Source organism: Eubalaena glacialis, chromosome 19 (genome assembly GCF_028564815.1).
Source record: "Eubalaena glacialis isolate mEubGla1 chromosome 19, mEubGla1.1.hap2.+ XY, whole genome shotgun sequence".
Taxonomy (NCBI): Eukaryota; Metazoa; Chordata; class Mammalia; order Artiodactyla; family Balaenidae; genus Eubalaena; species Eubalaena glacialis.
In genome coordinates, this window is record NC_083734.1 from 8,915,793 (window position 1) to 8,921,792 (window position 6,000).

Genomic DNA, 6,000 nt, shown 5'->3' on the forward strand with positions numbered 1-6,000 from the left:
TCATCGACATACCCTAACCTGTGACACACACACACACACACACACACACCACGTCTCCTGGCTGCAGAGTGGGAGCCAGGCCTCTGCAGAGGGAGCCAAGAACCCTCCCTGGGCTGGGTGCCCTCACCCTGGATCCAAAGGGCTCTGGAGGCGGCTGCCTTCTGCCTGGGCCCCCTCGGCTAGGATCTGATTTTCTCATCATCTGGATAGTCTCAGCAACTCGCAGCACAGGGATGAACCAGCCTGACCTTTCTGGAGGTTTGTTTAAAGCAGAACAATGTTTGTCTTGTCCAAACACTATGAATTACTCCAGAGAATCCTGACCAGTTTTACAATCCGCAGCTACAAACGGCTTACATAAATAGGGACCCGTCCCCTCCCCGGCCCCCCTCTGTTCCTAACAGCTTGTCCCCCGCCCCCCCCCCCCACTTTCTTCCACTCTTCTAGGCCTTCCCCCTGCGCCCCTTCACACCTTCTCTCCTCTGAGCCCCAGCCTGGTGAAGGGCAGGTGTCGGCTGTTCTGGGCTAGGGCTCGCACCTGGGTTATTGCTGGCACAGCTGCGGACGCCTCAGGGCGGGCTGCTCTGGCCCTGGCGTGGGCCGGGTTTGCCTGGCTAAGGGGCGCCTCTGGGCACATTTGTACTGTCTGTGTGGGGCCTGCAGTGCACAGAGTTGGGTCCAGCTGTGAAAGCGCGTTGGTAAGAGGAGCCCCCTAGGATTGGGGGTCCAACGCCCAGTCAGCCCACGGCCCACTTGGGCCATTCCTCGTCTGGCGGGGTGCTCAGCTCCCCCGCAGCTGATGCCGCATAGGCTGCACATTCAGGGGATCCCGAGGCATCTCCTAGAGGTACACCCCACCCACTACTGGCCTCCAGTGGGGGTGGGAGACAGTAAAGGCTGTTCTGCCCATCAAATATGAGCCACAGAAAGCAGGGGGGGCTGTGGTCCTGGGAGGGAAAGGGCTGCTGAGGAAAGAGCCCAGTTTGGGCTGGATTTCCCTAAATATAGTTTCTATCCCACTGGCGTGGAAAGGCTTTGGGAAGCTTGTGGAAAATGTAGATTTCTGGGCCCCTCCCAGGCCTACAGAAGCTTGGGGGTGGGGATGGGGGAGCTGACACTCAGGGTTTGAGATTCACTTCTCTGCATGAAAACCCTCACCAGTTCGAGTCCTCTGACGGACTAGCTGGATGACACCTGCCAGCCACTTTGGGTCTCAGTATCCCCATCTGTACAATGGACCGAGAATCTTTGAAAGGCCCCTTCCAGCTCTTAGAATGTGTGGTTTCAAGGAGAGTTGGCTACCAGAACCCAGAAGCAGCAAAGGTGGGAGCAGCCCGAGAAAAAATCGAGGGAGTCCTTAAACTCCGAGGAGAGGTGTTGGTGAATACTTGGGGAGTGCCCGGGGAGTGTGCTGCTGGTGGGCTGTGAGTGGTGTGTGGAATCCTTCCACCGAGGGCCCTACACTTGGAGCCAAGTGTGATCTCATTTCATCCTTGCTTTGCAGACAAGGAAACTGAGACTCAGAAGGGAGGAGGGAACTGCTCAGAAGTTGGTGAGTGGCCGGGATTCAATCCCAGACACACCCTGGGACACCCATCTGGCCATTCCAGAAATGTCTCTTCCCGCTTTGTTGTTCCAGCCTCTCAACCTCGCTGAGGTTGGACCTTAGGACCAGAGCTCCTTCTCTTCCCCCGACGGGAGGGTCCCACTGGACAGAAGGGCCCAGGGCCAAATCGGCCCCGCGAGCTGGACGCGCGGTGAGTCCCCCACCGCAAGAAAATCAAGCCCCAGGAGCTTCACCCTGGAGAGAGCCAAGTCCACCCTGCCCACCCCGAGGCTCCGCAGCCGGGCTGGGGGCGCCGTCGGGGCGCCGTCGTCGCGGTTAGGGCTGCGTCTGCAGCGCACGATCCTCCTTCGCCGGAGGGAAGGGGCGCCGCCAGGGGGAGGCCCCAGCTTTCAGAGCCCGCAGACGTTTGTGCCCAACATTCGCCGGGGCGACTCGAGGTCAGAGGATAAAGCCGCCGTCACCCGCTCAGCGGATGCTCCGGGGCAGACCCTAGGGTCCCATTAGGAGTGGCAAGCTGGAGGCGGCGGAGGGCTGTTGTCGCGGGGAACCCGGAATCAAACGTCTGGTGAGGGTCAGGACTGCACCAGCGGGCCCTGTCTCCACGATCTCGGCTTGTGCACTGGATTCCATTTGCAATTTGGGATCCAGAAGCTTGCTGTGTGACCTCAGGCAGCCGCGGACGGCTCTGGGCCGTGGGTCCTCTTTTGCGAACCTCGGGGTTTGGGACGGACGCTCGCCCAGCTCAGCTCCAACGTCCGCGCCTCGGATTAGCTGCGCCTCCTTCTAGTTTAGCATTTGATTTTCTAATCAAGCTCTTTGTCCCCTGAGGCCTTAACCCGAACCCCCTGCTTCCCCGTTTCCCCTAGGGCCCCGCCTGGGTCTCGCTCTCGCTCGACTTTCCCGTCGAAGGCAGTCGAGTGAGTGATTCCCGGGAGCCGAGGCCGAGGCCGGCGGGTCCGCGGCGCGGGCCGGGCTGTATGGAAATGGCCAGAGGAGCCGGCGGGCGCGGCGGCGATTTATTCAGGGAGTGACAGCCCCTTTGAGCGCTCAGCGAATGGCATTTTCTGTCTGTGAAAGCCTTTCTTCCCACCTCTGTTCAGATTAGCCCGGGGGATGAATGCGCCCGTTATCCAGCCCGCTGACCATTCTGAAACGCCAAATTAATTACTAAGCACTGAATCAGGCGCCGGGGCCGGGGCACCGGGAGGTGTGAAAATAGCGAGCGACTGGAGCTGGGGAAGGCGAGGGGCGCAGCGCCGAGAGGCCGGGCGGGGTGGCCCGGGGCGCGGGCGCGGCGGGGCCGGGGAGGGCTTGGCCGGCCGCCGAGCGCGACCTGCCGGCGTGACCGGGCGCGACCGCGGGGCGAGCGGGCTGCTGGGGCCCCGGGCGTGCGGCAAGGCGCGGAGCGGGGGTGGCGGCTCCAGCGGGCTGGGCTCGCCCGGGGCGCGGCCGGAGAGCGCCAAGTGAGCGGGGCGCGGGGCCGAGGCTGGAACGTGCGCCGCGCGCCGGTAACTACCCGGCATCATCGCTAGGGACGGACGCCCCCAGACGGCCCCGGCCCGCGGCCGCCCGTCCGTCCCCTACCAGGCGCTCGCCGCTCCAGCTGCCCTCCGAGGCCTTCAAACAACTTGGGCGCCTCCCGGCCACCGTGGCCCCGGCCGAAGCTTCCCGAGCGCGGGGTCCCGGGCCACCCCACCGGGCCCCGACTCCGGCTCGGCGGACCGCACTTACCTCCCGAGGCGCGGGGCGGGAGAGGGAGGCGAGCTCTCGGCTGCTCCAGCTGGAGTGCGCTGGGCGCGGAGAGCGCGCGCCTTTAAGACTCTTCCCCGAGACTCCGCCAGGTGGTGTCAAGCCGGCCGGGCCCTCGCGGCTCCTCACCCCCGCGGCCACCCTGCTCCCCAGCCCGCCCCGGGCAGAACCCAGCCGCTCGCTCCCACTCGGCGCCCCGCCGCGCCCGCTCCAGCGGAGAACAGGATGGGTGTGATTTGGGACACAAGGATGCTCCAGAGGAAGGCACCCATCCTACCCACTCCAGCTTTGGTGGATGGAGGAATCTCTCTTTGGCCGGATGCTGAGGGTGGGGGAGGGAGAGGCGAGGACTGAGAAGTCTTATCCGAGGACTTCCGATTCGGTCCCCACTGTCATCACGCCAGGACGCGCCTTAAGTCCGCGCGAAACTGGTCTTCTCGCCCTTGATCCAAGATGGCGAGTGACACGCCTCCCCCAGTCACCTCTGAAATGACTGACGCGATAAAATAGAGAACTGTCGCCACTTAAAACTAGGGAAATGTGATATTCACACTCCTGAAACAAAAGTTTAAGAGGACCCGAGGGAAGGTTGAAGGAACTCCACCTTCAGCAGGCGAGAAGCAGGGGTCGGCCCGGGACGCGCAGAGGGTAACCCTCTCTCCCGGTGCCTCCTCCGAGCTCAGGGGGGCGAGTTCACGCGCGCGGCCGGCACCTGGGGACCCTCCGCCGACCTCACCGCCGCCGCAGGGCACACGTTTGCAGGCATCAACTGCGATTCTAGCTTCAGGCCATTATTAAAATTTTACATCATGTGTCTTCTCTTTCAAAAATTATTTTTTGACATTTGTTGAGATTTCAAACTGCATTAATAGTTAACTCAGGTTTTCTGTCTTCGTTATTTTATGTAAACGTCTTCCTCATTCCTGAGTTGCTTATTTTGATTAATTTCTCACACAACTGAAACCTACTTTGAGTAACACTTGCGGGAAGGGCATGTGGGCGGTGGACTTTTTGAGTCTCTGCACGTCAACAAATGTCTCTTTGTTAACTTCTACAGACACTAGTCATATATAAGATCCTATAGGATATAGGATCCATAATTTCTTTACACTTACGACTCTGCAAGATAGGGATATTTTTAGCATAAAACAGGGAAGCAAGTGGAAAGTACTTACTTTGATCTCCTTGGTCCATATCTAGAGGATCCATGAAGTGATTCTTTGTGACTATTAGCTACTGATTCATCATCTTCTGATTTTTATAGTTGCAGAAATTTCTCCTAGGTTTTAGAGAATAACATCATTCAGAGCCTTTCATCTTTGGGGGGCCAGCTGGCTTTAGTTTACTTTCTTAAAAGCAAAAAAATATGGGCTGTATTACTGCCTTCTTTACTAATTGTGCCCTAGGGTTAGTCCCTTCTCTCTTCACATTCACTGTTTCACCTGTAAAATGAACAAATTGGGCTACATGATTGCTGTGGTCCCATCCAGCTTCAACGACCTGGGAGTCTAAAAAGCAATGGCCCCACCACAGTGAGCTACCACTTCACACCAACTAGGATGCTATAAAAGAAAAGACAGATAATGACAAGTGTGGGCAAGGATGTGGAGAAACTGGAACCCTCATGCATTCCTGGTGGGAATGGAAAAAAATGGTGCAGCCATTGGAAAAGTCTGGCAGTTCCTCAAAAGGTTAAACAGTTACCATAGGATCCAGCAATTCAACTCCCAGGTATATACTCAAGAGAAATGAAAACATATGTCCACACAAAAACCTGTACACAAATATTCATAGTAGCATTATTCACAGTAGCCCCAAAGTGGAAACAATCCAAATGTTCATCAACTGATGAATGGACAAATAAAATGTGGCATATCCATATAATACAATATTATTCAGCCATAAAAAGAATGAAGTACTAATACATGCGACAACATGGATGAACCTTGAAGACAGTATGCCAAATGAAAGAAATGTCACCAAAGGTGACATATTATATGGTTCCATTTACTATGAAATGTCTAGAATAGGCAAATCCATAGAGGCAGAAAATAGATTTGTGATTGCCTGGGGCTAGGGGTTGGGGGGAGTGCTAATGGGACTGGGCTTTCTTTTGGGGATAAAAATTGATTGTGGTGATGGTTACACAACTCTGTGAATACACTAAAAGCATTGCATTGTACACTTTAAATGGATGAATTTTATGGTATGTGAATTGTATGGTATGTGAATTGTATCTCAATACAGATGTTATATTACAAAATACTTACCGTGTCTGTGTTCTCATGAAGCTTACAGTATAACTGGGGGATTCAGAGCCCTACAATCTGCCCAAGGAATGAAGCACCCTCTTCACACTTACGCACCAAGATTTCCATGGCCCATACAAAGGCAAGACTTTTCTGGATCTGTCCTAAGACAGGTATTAACTTTCTATTCTTCTTCCTCTCTTTTGGAAATCCTCCAAATGGCTGCAGGTGGCCCTGCAGACTCAGTAGTCTGACTCTCAGATTAGGGTCTCCCAAGAGAGCAGCAACTTGCAAGGCCATAGCACAGTTATTAAGAGTAGCAACTGTAGGGCTTCCCTGGTGGTGCAGTGGTTAAGAATCTGCCTGCCAATGCAGGGGACACGGGTTTGAGCCCTGGTCCTGGAAGATCCCACATGCTGCGGAGCAACTAAGCCC

General features: G+C 56.0%; 1 protein-coding gene across 1 annotated transcript in view; it reads right to left on the bottom strand.

Moving 5' to 3' along the window:
* NTN1 (netrin 1) overlaps window positions 1-3,327 on the bottom strand; it is a 204,466-nt gene extending 201,139 nt beyond the window's left edge. Inside the window, exon 1 of the mRNA XM_061174818.1 lies at window positions 3,299-3,327. The gene's annotated coding sequence lies outside the window, so the exon portion shown is untranslated. The remainder of the gene's footprint in view (window positions 1-3,298) is intronic.
* Between the last annotated feature and the right edge of the window lie 2,673 nt (window positions 3,328-6,000).